Here is a 13936-nt window from a genome sequence, read left to right as displayed (position 1 = left end):
TCGTTATCTATTCAAGAACAATTCAAAAAATTAAAAACATACAACGCTTTCTGTAACCGTTCCTCGGGAATAGCCATGCCCATTCCCCCTTTTTGTTGTTGTCATAAACGTTTCAGAGACCGATGAGACCCTTCAATGAGAGATCGACCGGTGGGGGAATGAGCAATGCCGGTAATGTGAGTTCTACCCCATAGGGCAAAAGAGGTTTTTACAGTTGTTGAAACGTAAAGATAAAGACCGACAACGGTCCAGCTTAAGGGAATACCTAAAGCAGCAAAAGCACGCATTAAATGTCTACGAACAGCTCGTGCCTTTTCTCCTGTGTGACACGAGGCAACCAAGGCACCTGAAAATGTATCAATGGAAGAGTGGATATATTTAAGGCTACCAAATTCAGAATCATGCGTGACATCTGTTTGCCATAACGGTAGGCTTTGTAATCCTCTAGGATTAACTCCTGCAGCAACTGATGGGAAAGAATGTTTTTGACAGTCGGGACAGACAGCAATAATACTTGATGCTTGTTGAGCAGCAAGGCCAAACTGTCGCTTAAGAGCTCCAGCGTTTCGATGGAAAAAAAGAGTGCCTTCGCTTAGCTTGTGCAATACGGTCTGGCAGTACTTGAACTGGTCACGGCAATAGGTCAGCTCGTCGATTGCCTTCTGCAAGAAAACCAGGTAGCGAGGTATGAGACCTAATATGCATAACAAAATAAGGCGCAGATCGAGAGTCCAAAAGGAAAATAAGTTCCTGTAACAGGGTAAAGGGTTGTGAATGCGAAACACTCCGCAGCACAGAAGCTTCAGCTCGTGGAACAATACCTGCAACATAAGCAGAATCAGTAACAAGGTGGAGTGGTACATTCCATTCTCGGAAAACACGAACAACTGCATTCAGTTCTCCTGTTTGAGGTGAACCGGAGACCGTCTCTATGTCCGAATCCCATTGTCTCCGTTGAAAACCTTAGGAAGACAGGAATTGAACCTGCACAGAAGAGATCAAAGCGCTCCATACTCCCCTTACATTACTTCCCAGTAGGGTCAGCTAAACAAAAGCTATCGGGCCCATACCCCGAAAATGATGGTTTAACCTCTTCCTCTACTAAATGAGCCCCGTCACAAAACTAACGTTCTCCTTAAGCCTTCTACTAGGAACAACCATCACAATTTCAAGCAACCACTGACTGCTAGCCTGGCCTGGACTAGAAATCAACACCCTTGCCATTATCCCCTTCCTTTCAAAATCACACCACCCTCGAGCTATGGAAGCTGCAATCAAATACTTTCTCGTCCAAGCAACCGCCTCCGCATTAATCCTCTTCTCAAGCACAATCAACGCACAGTTCACCGGACAATGAGACATTCCGCGACTAAGCCACCCAACAGCCTCCCTACTACTAACTACAGCAGTCGCAATAAAACTAGGCCTAGTACCCTTTCACTTCCGATGTCCAGAGGTCATACAAGGCTCACCTATAACCACTGCCCTACTCGTCTCTACATGAATAAAACTCCCCCCACTCACTCTTCTTTTCTTAACTGCCCCCTCACTGAACCCACTCCTACTGACAACCGTGGCCATTGCATCCGCAGCCATCGGAGGGCGAACAGGACTTAACCAAACACAAATCCGAAAAGTCCTAGCTTTCTCATCGATCGCCCACCTAGGCTGAATAACCATCATCCTCATATACAACCCCAAGCTAACATTAATAACCTTCTACCTATACTCCTTAAGAACCGCCTCCATTTTCTTAGCCCTCAACACAACCAACTCCTCAAAACTATCCACAATAATAACCTCCTGAACAAAAATACCATCGCTAAACGCATCCTTGACGCTAGCACTACTATCCCTAGCCGGCCTGCCCCCACTCCCTGGCTTTTTACCAAAATGACTCATTATCCAGGAACTAACTAAGCAAGAGATATCAACCGCAGCCATAATTATTTCAATACTCTCCCTACAAGGTTTATTTTTCTACCTACGCCTTGCATATTGCTCCACACTCCCACCAAACTCTACAAGCTTCATAAAACAATGATACAATAACAAATCCACAGGCACACCAATTGCTACCTTAATTTCTCTGTCAGTCCTCCTTCTCCCCCCTTCTCCCGCAATCCTGACCGTTACCTAAGAAACTTAGGATCCCCTGCCTACCAAACCGAAGGCCTTCAAAGCCTTAACTAAGAGTTAAATCCTCTTAGTTTCTGCCCACACCACTAAGGCCCGCAGGACACTAAACCTGCACCATCTAAATGCAACTCAGATACTCTAATTCAGCTAGGGCCTCCACGATAAGCCTAGACAGACGGGCCTCGATCCCATAAACTTCTAATTAACAGCTAGACGCTCAAACCAACGAGCTTCTGTCTACCAGACTCCGGCACACTCTCAGCGTACATCAATGAGTTTGCAACTCAACATGAACTTCACCACAGAGTCGATAAGAAGAGGAATTCAACCTCTGTAAAAAGGACTACAGCCTAACGCCTAAACACTCAGCCACCTGACCCGTGACCTTCATCAACCGATGACTAGTTTCAACAAACCACAATGACATCGGCACCCTATACCTACTCTTCGGAGCATGGGCAGGCATAGCCGAGTACCGCCCTCAGCCTCCTTATTCGAGCAGAACTTGGCCAACCAGGAACTCTCCTAGGAGACGACCAAATCTACAATGTCATCATCACCGCCCATGCCTTCGTAAGAATCTTCTTCACAGTTATAGCTATTATAATCGAAGGGTTTGGAAACTGACTAGTCCCCCTTATAATTGGAGCCCCAGACATAGCATTCCCCCGCATAAACAACATCAGTTTCTGAACTACTTCCTCCGTCCTTCCTACTGCTCCTAGCGTCCTCCACAGTAGAAGCTGGAGTCGGAACAGGATGAACCATATACCCGCCCCTAGCAGGCAACCTAGCCCATGCTGGCGCCTCAGTAGACCTAGCCATCTTCTCCCTACACCTCGCAGGTGTGTCTTCCATCTTAGGGGCCATCAACTTTAACACAACAGCCATTAACATAACCCCCCCTGCCTTATCGCAACATCCAACTCCCCTATTCGTATGATCCATACTCCTAGTGCCCTCACTTCCAGTCCTGGCCGCCGGCATCACCATACTACTGACCGACCGAAACCTAAACACTACATTCTTTGACCCCGCTGGAGGGGGAGACCCCATTCTCTACCAGCACCTGTTCTGATTCTTTGGCCACCAGGAAGTTTACATCTTAATCCTTCACGGCTTTGGAATCATCTCACATGTTGTAACGTATTACGCAGGCAAAAAAGAACCATTCGGCTACATAGGAATAGTCTGAGCTATACTATCGATTGGATTCCTGGGCTTTGTCATATGAGCCCACCACATATTCACTGTCGGAATAGACGTAGACAGCCGATCATACTTCATCTCCGCCACTATAATCATCGCCATCCCAACCGGCATTCAGGTATTCAGCTGACTAGCCACACCACACGGAGGCACCATCAAATGAGATCCACCGATACTGTGAGCCTTGGGCTTCATCTTCCTCTTCACACTTGCAATAAGGTGTCGGTGGAATTGGTGGTCAGCCTTGATTACTGCGTAATCCATCCCGTGGATCTAAAAAGAATTTTATATATATATAATATTGTACGCACATACATATATATATTATATAGGGCCAGGTAGGACAGGCCACCGCTTCTGTCTCGTGCCCTAAGTAACTGCCTACTGCCACTATTGGCACTGACTCACCAGCGGTCAGCTACAAGCACTTCTGCTCTTCAGCAGAGCACAAGCATTCCTCTGCTTTGAGAAGAGAGCATTGTGCTCATGAAACATTGAAAAGACTGACTTCTATGCCTCTCCAGCTATAACCAAGAGAATCCTTCCTTCTCCGCACCAAAAAAATTAATGCTGACTTTTCAAGGATGCTATGGATGAGGTTCATAACCAAGGGGTGTCATCCACCTGGCCACACAATTTGTCTCCTGCAAGTTCGATTAAGCATGCCAAGACATCCTATGGATGTGACAAACACCTCATCACCTCTGCTCTGTTGCCCCTTCTTCCCCCAGTTTCTTACTGGAACTAGTAACTCCAGCTCACCAGTTCCTTGAGCATGGCTTCAATCGGTTCCTGAGCCACATGCACATCTTCTGTAGGTCCTTCCAAAGTGATGTTATCCTGTGGCGAGCAGCCTCACAGTTTGCCCTCTTGCCTGTGCTAACAATTGTCTCCGAGTTGCTGTTCTTTGCTGGGAGATCAATTATGGTGTTGCTTTCTTTACGGATCTGCCACAAAGGAAAAAAAAATAAAAAATCATCTCAGAAGTGTCCCATGTCAGAAGAAAAAGCCTCGCAGGCTATATTGGACATCACCAATGGGCAGGAGAGAGCATCCAGTGGGATTTTGCTGCAGGCAGTGATCATCACGAGCACTTGAGTTAGGAGCAATATCTCACCTTCTTGATGTTGGCACCTCCTTTCCCCACGATGTTCTTGTGGAACTGTTTGCAGATGGGGACAGAAATAGAAAAGCTGTTTTCAACCTAAGGGAGAAAGGAAGGGAGAACTGAAGATTACACTGTCGTGGCAAGGGAGGCCCGACTTCAGGAACTCTGATAAACGAGCTTTTGAAAAGAGGCTTAGACCCAAGGAAGTTCTCTATACGAGGGACTTGTAAGACTAAACAAAGGCAAGGACGTTCCCCTATAGCCTTCCCATAACAGGTACTACCCCCTGCCTCCATTCAGCCAAAACAGCGTCGACAGCTCCCTCCTCTTGAGGTGTTTTAGCTCTACCCAAGCCAGTAGAGCTCTGCTTTGCCCCAGGGTTATCCAGGCACGGAGGAGGGAAGTGCAGGCAGAAGACCTCCTTACCAGGTCTGCCACCGTCTTTTGCATGTACTCGGTGCACTTCTCCACCTCGTTTTTGGGACCTCGGAGTTGGACGATGTCACTCTTGTGTGCAGGGTCTGGGAAGTTGATGATAACCTGCAGGAGCGGTCATTTAGAGTTAGCTCAAGCAAAAGCAAGAACCCTTGTGTCAGACACATGCAAAGGTTGGGGGGATCCTACACATGCCCTTTTCCCATTCAGAAAAGGGGAACCGTGTTAGCGGCCTCTGGCTAAAAGAACTATCTTCTCAGACACTTGCGCTACAGAGCCACTAAAGTTACGACTTCTGTGACGACAGGCCTACTACCCATGTAGGAAAGAACCCCTCTGGATTCCTCCTCTCCTACAAAGCCTTACCTCTGGGAATTGCTCCCGGATTTCCCAGACCCGCTCAGCCTTCTGCCCAGTGATGGTCCGGTGGAATTTCTGCTCAACGATTAGGTCCGCAGCGTGTTCATTTTCCTGACGGGAACAGAGGGCACACTGAGTGTTCAGCCGGAGAGCCATCTACTTTGACTTAGCGGTTTGCTGCCCGACGGTTTACTTGCCAGCACTGTCCCTCTTTTCTCCAGACCAAATTCACTCTGCGTTGACAGAGAAGGGCTACCCGAGGGAACAGGGGAAGACATTTGTGAAGAGGAACTTGCACTTGTCATGAGATCCAAGTGCTCCGTGGGCAAGGGGCACACACTCGCACCAGAAGGTTACAAGGGAACACGAGAGCCCAAACCCTGCAGTCTCCCAAACATCACGTCCTACCCACTCACCATACGGGAAGCGAGTTCCAGCAGCTCGCTCTTGGCCTGTGGGACCCCCTGTGGGTCTCCTTCCATTCTGATCGGGTTGCTCTTCTCGTTGTCCGGGGGAATGCGCACAGACACCTTGTACAGATCCTTCATCCTGTTCACTTCGAGGCAAGGACTGTGGTGACGCCGTCTGCTAGGCAAAGACCTGGAAGCAAGGCACCTGGATTATCACTGCTCAGAGGCTGATGAAGAAGTAAAGCCGCCTCTGGGAAGGGCTCGGTGGGGTAGGGTTGAGCCAGGGGAAATTGCCTCTTCCCCCTGGAGTTCAGCGAGAGCAGACCTGTGCCACACGAGAGCCTGTCCAAGTAAATACCGTGGCATCTACAGAGCCCATTGTTCCCTTGTCAGAGCCAGGCGTGTTTCTTCCCCAAACAGTATCACATTTAGAGCAGAGGATAATCGTTCCTTTCTACCCCAAACTCTTGGCTGGGGACACGTTGCAGTGCTATCAAACTAGCAGACCGCAACAAGGCTTTAGCGTTGGCCATATTCTACTGCCGGTGCTGTAGCACCTTCCTCCAGAGGCCAGACCACACTGCTCCTCCTCCAGCTGACACCCTCTCCCACAAGCCACAGGGCTATTTAACCCCTTAGCGGGAACCAGCTACACCTGCACATCGCCCATGTCAATCAACCCACTGCCTCTGAGGCAAGGCCACAGCTGCGTGTTATCAATGCTAATCAACCCACCGCCTTCATTCCTCTACAGGGAGAAGCTCACCAAGCACATTTCCACCACCCACAACTGGCTGCTAAAATGTCATTCGCACAGAGCAACGTGTGGAAAAAAAAAAAAAAAAAATTCCTCCAGGACACATCAAAGTAATTCCACTACTGTTCAGGCTCCCAAGGTACTTTCACCCGTTCAAGCCATCGCAAGGCCTCACGGCCCATTTCTCTCCTTGTACCACCACCCCTCCAGAAAAGCAGAGGAAATGTGATGGAGACAGCACACTGGGTGAGCTACAGAGCCCCTGATACCATCTACTAAACACGAAGAGTGTGAGCATGGGAAGGACTAGAAAGGCACTCCACTTACCGTTTAGCTGCTTTCTTGCCAATGAGGTGTCGGTGGAATTGGTGGTCAGCCTTGATTATTGCGTAATCCGTCCCGTGGATCTAAAAAGAATTATATCTTTTATATCTATCTATATATGTATGGATGTACATTATTTTATATTATAATATATAGGGCCAGGTAGGACAGGCCACCGCTTCTGTCTCGTGCCCTAAGTAACTGCCTCCTGCCAGTATTGGCACTGACTCACCAGCGGTCAGCTACAAGCACTTCTGCTCTTCAGCAGAGCACAAGCATTCCTCTGCTTTGAGAAGAGAGCATTGTGCTCATGAAACATTGAAAAGACTTACTTCTACGCCTCTCCAGCTATAACCAAGAGAATCCTTCCTTCTCCGCACCAAAAAAAATAATGCTGACTTTTCAAGGATGCTATGGATGAGGTTCATAACCAAGGGGTGTCATCCACCTGGCCACACAATTTGTCTCCTGCAAGTACGATTAAGCATGCCAAGACATCCTATGGATGTGACAAACACCTCATCACCTCTGCTCTGTTGCCCCTTCTTCCCCCAGTTTCTTACTGGAACTAGTAACTCCAGCTCACCAGTTCCTTGAGCATGGCTTCAATCGGTTCCTGAGCCACATGCACATCTTCTGTAGGTCCTTCCAAAGTGATGTTATCCTGTGGCGAGCAGCCTCACAGTTTGCCCTCTTGCCTGTGATAACAATTGTCTCCGAGTTGCTGTTCTTTGCTGGGAGATCAATTTTGGTGTTGCTTTCTTTACGGATCTGCCACAAAAGAAAAAAAAAAAAAAATCATCTCAGAAGCGTCCCATGTCAGAAGAAAAAGCCTCGCAGGCTATATTGGACATCACCAATGGGCAGGAGAGAGCATCCAGTGGGATTTTGCTGCAGGCAGTGATCATCACGAGCACTTGAGTTAGGAGCAATATCTCACCTTCTTGATGTTGGCACCTCCTTTCCCTACGATGTTCTTGTGGAACTGTTTGCAGATGGGGACAGAAATAGAAAAGCTGTTTTCAACCTAAGGGAGAAAGGAAGGGAGAACTGAAGATTACACTGTCGTGGCAAGGGAGGCCCGACTTCAGGAACTCTGATAAACGAGCTTTTGAAAAGAGGCTTAGACCCAAGGAAGTTCTCTATACGAGGGACTTGTAAGACTAAACAAAGGCAAGGACGTTCCCCTATAGCCTTCCCATAACAGGTACTACCCCCTGCCTCCATTCAGCCAAAACAGCGTCGACAGCTCCCTCCTCTTGAGGTGTTTTAGCTCTACCCAAGCCAGTAGAGCTCTGCTTTGCCCCAGGGTTATCCAGGCACGGAGGAGGGAAGTGCAGGCAGAAGACCTCCTTACCAGGTCTGCCACCGTCTTTTGCATGTACTCGGTGCACTTCTCCACCTCGTTTTTGGGACCTCGGAGTTGGACGATGTCACTCTTGTGTGCAGGGTCTGGGAAGTTGATGATAACCTGCAGGAGCGGTCATTTAGAGTTAGCTCAAGCAAAAGCAAGAACCCTTGTGTCAGACACATGCAAAGGTTGGGGGGATCCTACACATGCCCTTTTCCCATTCAGAAAAGGGGAACCGTGTTAGCGGCCTCTGGCTAAAAGAACTATCTTCTCAGACACTTGCGCTACAGAGCCACTAAAGTTACGACTTCTGTGACGACAGGCCTACTACCCATGTAGGAAAGAACCCCTCTGGATTCCTCCTCTCCTACAAAGCCTTACCTCTGGGAATTGCTCCCGGATTTCCCAGATCCGCTCAGCCTTCTGCCCAGTGATGGTCCGGTGGAATTTCTGCTCAACGATTAGGTCCGCAGCGTGTTCATTTTCCTGACGGGAACAGAGGGCACACTGAGTGTTCAGCCGGAGAGCCATCTACTTTGACTTAGCGGTTTGCTGCCCGACGGTTTACTTGCCAGCACTGTCCCTCTTTTCTCCAGACCAAATTCACTCTGCGTTGACAGAGAAGGGCTACCCGAGGGAACAGGGGAAGACATTTGTGAAGAGGAACTTGCACTTGTCATGAGATCCAAGTGCTCCGTGGGCAAGGGGCACACACTCGCACCAGAAGGTTACAAGGGAACACGAGAGCCCAAACCCTGCAGTCTCCCAAACATCACGTCCTACCCACTCACCATACGGGAAGCGAGTTCCAGCAGCTCGCTCTTGGCCTGTGGGACCCCCTGTGGGTCTCCTTCCATTCTGATCGGGTTGCTCTTCTCGTTGTCCGGGGGAATGCGCACAGACACCTTGTACAGATCCTTCATCCTGTTCACTTCGAGGCAAGGACTGTGGTGACGCCGTCTGCTAGGCAAAGACCTGGAAGCAAGGCACCTGGATTATCACTGCTCAGAGGCTGATGAAGAAGTAAAGCCGCCTCTGGGAAGGGCTCGGTGGGGTAGGGTTGAGCCAGGGGAAATTGCCTCTTCCCCCTGGAGTTCAGCGAGAGCAGACCTGTGCCACACGAGAGCCTGTCCAAGTAAATACCGTGGCATCTACAGAGCCCATTGTTCCCTTGTCAGAGCCAGGCGTGTTTCTTCCCCAAACAGTATCACATTTAGAGCAGAGGATAATCGTTCCTTTCTACCCCAAACTCTTGGCTGGGGACACGTTGCAGTGCTATCAAACTAGCAGACCGCAACAAGGCTTTAGCGTTGGCCATATTCTACTGCCGGTGCTGTAGCACCTTCCTCCAGAGGCCAGACCACACTGCTCCTCCTCCAGCTGACACCCTCTCCCACAAGCCACAGGGCTATTTAACCCCTTAGCGGGAACCAGCTACACCTGCACATCGCCCATGTCAATCAACCCACTGCCTCTGAGGCAAGGCCACAGCTGCGTGTTATCAATGCTAATCAACCCACCGCCTTCATTCCTCTACAGGGAGAAGCTCACCAAGCACATTTCCACCACCCACAACTGGCTGCTAAAATGTCATTCGCACAGAGCAACGTGTGGAAAAAAAAAAAAAAAAAATTCCTCCAGGACACATCAAAGTAATTCCACTACTGTTCAGGCTCCCAAGGTACTTTCACCCGTTCAAGCCATCGCAAGGCCTGACGGCCCATTTCTCTCCTTGTACCACCACCACTCCAGAAAAGCAGAGGAAATGTGATGGAGACAGCACACTGGGTGAGCTACAGAGCCCCTGATACCATCTACTAAACACGAAGAGTGTGAGCATGGGAAGGACTAGAAAGGCACTCCACTTACCGTTTAGCTGCTTTCTTGCCAATGAGGTGTCGGTGGAATTGGTGGTCAGCCTTGATTATTGCGTAATCCGTCCCGTGGATCTAAAAAGAATTATATTTTTTATATCTATCTATATATGTATGGATGTACATTATTTTATATTATAATATATAGGGCCAGGTAGGACAGGCCACCGCTTCTGTCTCGTGCCCTAAGTAACTGCCTACTGCCAGTATTGGCACTGACTCACCAGCGGTCAGCTACAAGCACTTCTGCTCTTCAGCAGAGCACAAGCATTCCTCTGCTTTGAGAAGAGAGCATTGTGCTCATGAAACATTGAAAAGACTTACTTCTACGCCTCTCCAGCTATAACCAAGAGAATCCTTCCTTCTCCGCACCAAAAAAAATAATGCTGACTTTTCAAGGATGCTATGGATGAGGTTCATAACCAAGGGGTGTCATCCACCTGGCCACACAATTTGTCTCCTGCAAGTACGATTAAGCATGCCAAGACATCCTATGGATGTGACAAACACCTCATCACCTCTGCTCTGTTGCCCCTTCTTCCCCCAGTTTCTTACTGGAACTAGTAACTCCAGCTCACCAGTTCCTTGAGCATGGCTTCAATCGGTTCCTGAGCCACATGCACATCTTCTGTAGGTCCTTCCAAAGTGATGTTATCCTGTGGCGAGCAGCCTCACAGTTTGCCCTCTTGCCTGTGATAACAATTGTCTCCGAGTTGCTGTTCTTTGCTGGGAGATCAATTATGGTGTTGCTTTCTTTACGGATCTGCCATAAAGAAAAAAAAAAAAAAATCATCTCAGAAGTGTCCCATGTCAGAAGAAAAACCCTCGCAGGCTATATTGGACATCACCAATGGGCAGGAGAGAGCATCCAGTGGGATTTTGCTGCAGGCAGTGATCATCACGAGCACTTGAGTTAGGAGCAATATCTCACCTTCTTGATGTTGGCACCTCCTTTCCCTACGATGTTCTTGTGGAACTGTTTGCAGATGGGGACAGAAATAGAAAAGCTGTTTTCAACCTAAGGGAGAAAGGAAGGGAGAACTGAAGATTACACTGTCGTGGCAAGGGAGGCCCGACTTCAGGAACTCTGATAAACGAGCTTTTGAAAAGAGGCTTAGACCCAAGGAAGTTCTCTATACGAGGGACTTGTAAGACTAAACAAAGGCAAGGACGTTCCCCTATAGCCTTCCCATAACAGGTACTACCCCCTGCCTCCATTCAGCCAAAACAGCGTCGACAGCTCCCTCCTCTTGAGGTGTTTTAGCTCTACCCAAGCCAGTAGAGCTCTGCTTTGCCCCAGGGTTATCCAGGCACGGAGGAGGGAAGTGCAGGCAGAAGACCTCCTTACCAGGTCTGCCACCGTCTTTTGCATGTACTCGGTGCACTTCTCCACCTCGTTTTTGGGACCTCGGAGTTGGACGATGTCACTCTTGTCTGCAGGGTCTGGGAAGTTGATGATAACCTGCAGGAGCGGTCATTTAGAGTTAGCTCAAGCAAAAGCAAGAACCCTTGTGTCAGACACATGCAAAGGTTGGGGGGATCCTACACATGCCCTTTTCCCATTCAGAAACGGGGAACCGTGTTAGCGGCCTCTGGCTAAAAGAACTATCTTCTCAGACACTTGCGCTACAGAGCCACTAAAGTTACGACTTCTGTGACGACAGGCCTACTACCCATGTAGGAAAGAACCCCTCTGGATTCCTCCTCTCCTACAAAGCCTTACCTCTGGGAATTGCTCCCGGATTTCCCAGATCCGCTCAGCCTTCTGCCCAGTGATGGTCCGGTGGAATTTCTGCTCAACGATTAGGTCCGCAGCGTGTTCATTTTCCTGACGGGAACAGAGGGCACACTGAGTGTTCAGCCGGAGAGCCATCTACTTTGACTTAGCGGTTTGCTGCCCGACGGTTTACTTGCCAGCACTGTCCCTCTTTTCTCCAGACCAAATTCACTCTGCGTTGACAGAGAAGGGCTACCCGAGGGAACAGGGGAAGACATTTGTGAAGAGGAACTTGCACTTGTCATGAGATCCAAGTGCTCCGTGGGCAAGGGGCACACACTCGCACCAGAAGGTTACAAGGGAACACGAGAGCCCAAACCCTGCAGTCTCCCAAACATCACGTCCTACCCACTCACCATACGGGAAGCGAGTTCCAGCAGCTCGCTCTTGGCCTGTGGGACCCCCTGTGGGTCTCCTTCCATTCTGATCGGGTTGCTCTTCTCGTTGTCCGGGGGAATGCGCACAGACACCTTGTACAGATCCTTCATCCTGTTCACTTCGAGGCAAGGACTGTGGTGACGCCGTCTGCTAGGCAAAGACCTGGAAGCAAGGCACCTGGATTATCACTGCTCAGAGGCTGATGAAGAAGTAAAGCCGCCTCTGGGAAGGGCTCGGTGGGGTAGGGTTGAGCCAGGGGAAATTGCCTCTTCCCCCTGGAGTTCAGCGAGAGCAGACCTGTGCCACACGAGAGCCTGTCCAAGTAAATACCGTGGCATCTACAGAGCCCATTGTTCCCTTGTCAGAGCCAGGCGTGTTTCTTCCCCAAACAGTATCACATTTAGAGCAGAGGATAATCGTTCCTTTCTACCCCAAACTCTTGGCTGGGGACACGTTGCAGTGCTATCAAACTAGCAGACCGCAACAAGGCTTTAGCGTTGGCCATATTCTACTGCCGGTGCTGTAGCACCTTCCTCCAGAGGCCAGACCACACTGCTCCTCCTCCAGCTGACACCCTCTCCCACAAGCCACAGGGCTATTTAACCCCTTAGCGGGAACCAGCTACACCTGCACATCGCCCATGTCAATCAACCCACTGCCTCTGAGGCAAGGCCACAGCTGCGTGTTATCAATGCTAATCAACCCACCGCCTTCATTCCTCTACAGGGAGAAGCTCACCAAGCACATTTCCACCACCCACAACTGGCTGCTAAAATGTCATTCGCACAGAGCAACGTGTGGAAAAAAAAAAAAAAAAAATTCCTCCAGGACACATCAAAGTAATTCCACTACTGTTCAGGCTCCCAAGGTACTTTCACCCGTTCAAGCCATCGCAAGGCCTGACGGCCCATTTCTCTCCTTGTACCACCACCCCTCCAGAAAAGCAGAGGAAATGTGATGGAGACAGCACACTGGGTGAGCTACAGAGCCCCTGATACCATCTACTAAACACGAAGAGTGTGAGCATGGGAAGGACTAGAAAGGCACTCCACTTACCGTTTAGCTGCTTTCTTGCCAATGAGGTGTCGGTGGAATTGGTGGTCAGCCTTGATTATTGCGTAATCCGTCCCGTGGATCTAAAAAGAATTATATTTTTTATATCTATCTATATATGTATGGATGTACATTATTTTATATTATAATATATAGGGCCAGGTAGGACAGGCCACCGCTTCTGTCTCGTGCCCTAAGTAACTGCCTACTGCCAGTATTGGCACTGACTCACCAGCGGTCAGCTACAAGCACTTCTGCTCTTCAGCAGAGCACAAGCATTCCTCTGCTTTGAGAAGAGAGCATTGTGCTCATGAAACATTGAAAAGACTTACTTCTACGCCTCTCCAGCTATAACCAAGAGAATCCTTCCTTCTCCGCACCAAAAAAAATAATGCTGACTTTTCAAGGATGCTATGGATGAGGTTCATAACCAAGGGGTGTCATCCACCTGGCCACACAATTTGTCTCCTGCAAGTACGATTAAGCATGCCAAGACATCCTATGGATGTGACAAACACCTCATCACCTCTGCTCTGTTGCCCCTTCTTCCCCCAGTTTCTTACTGGAACTAGTAACTCCAGCTCACCAGTTCCTTGAGCATGGCTTCAATCGGTTCCTGAGCCACATGCACATCTTCTGTAGGTCCTTCCAAAGTGATGTTATCCTGTGGCGAGCAGCCTCACAGTTTGCCCTCTTGCCTGTGATAACAATTGTCTCCGAGTTGCTGTTCTTTGCTGGGAGATCAATTATGGTGTTGCTTT

At 49.1% G+C, this 13936-nt stretch overlaps 1 pseudogene; it reads left to right on the top strand.

Moving 5' to 3' along the window:
• Positions 1-1089: 1089 nt before the first annotated feature.
• Positions 1090-2140, top strand: LOC130143554 (NADH-ubiquinone oxidoreductase chain 2-like; annotated as a pseudogene).
• The last annotated feature ends 11796 nt before the right edge of the window (positions 2141-13936 follow it).

Source organism: Falco biarmicus, unplaced genomic scaffold (assembly GCF_023638135.1).
Source record: "Falco biarmicus isolate bFalBia1 unplaced genomic scaffold, bFalBia1.pri scaffold_57, whole genome shotgun sequence".
In the NCBI taxonomy this organism is placed as follows: Eukaryota; Metazoa; Chordata; class Aves; order Falconiformes; family Falconidae; genus Falco; species Falco biarmicus.
Note: the sequence above shows the minus strand (reverse complement) of the source record. Positions and strands in the feature narration are given on the sequence as shown.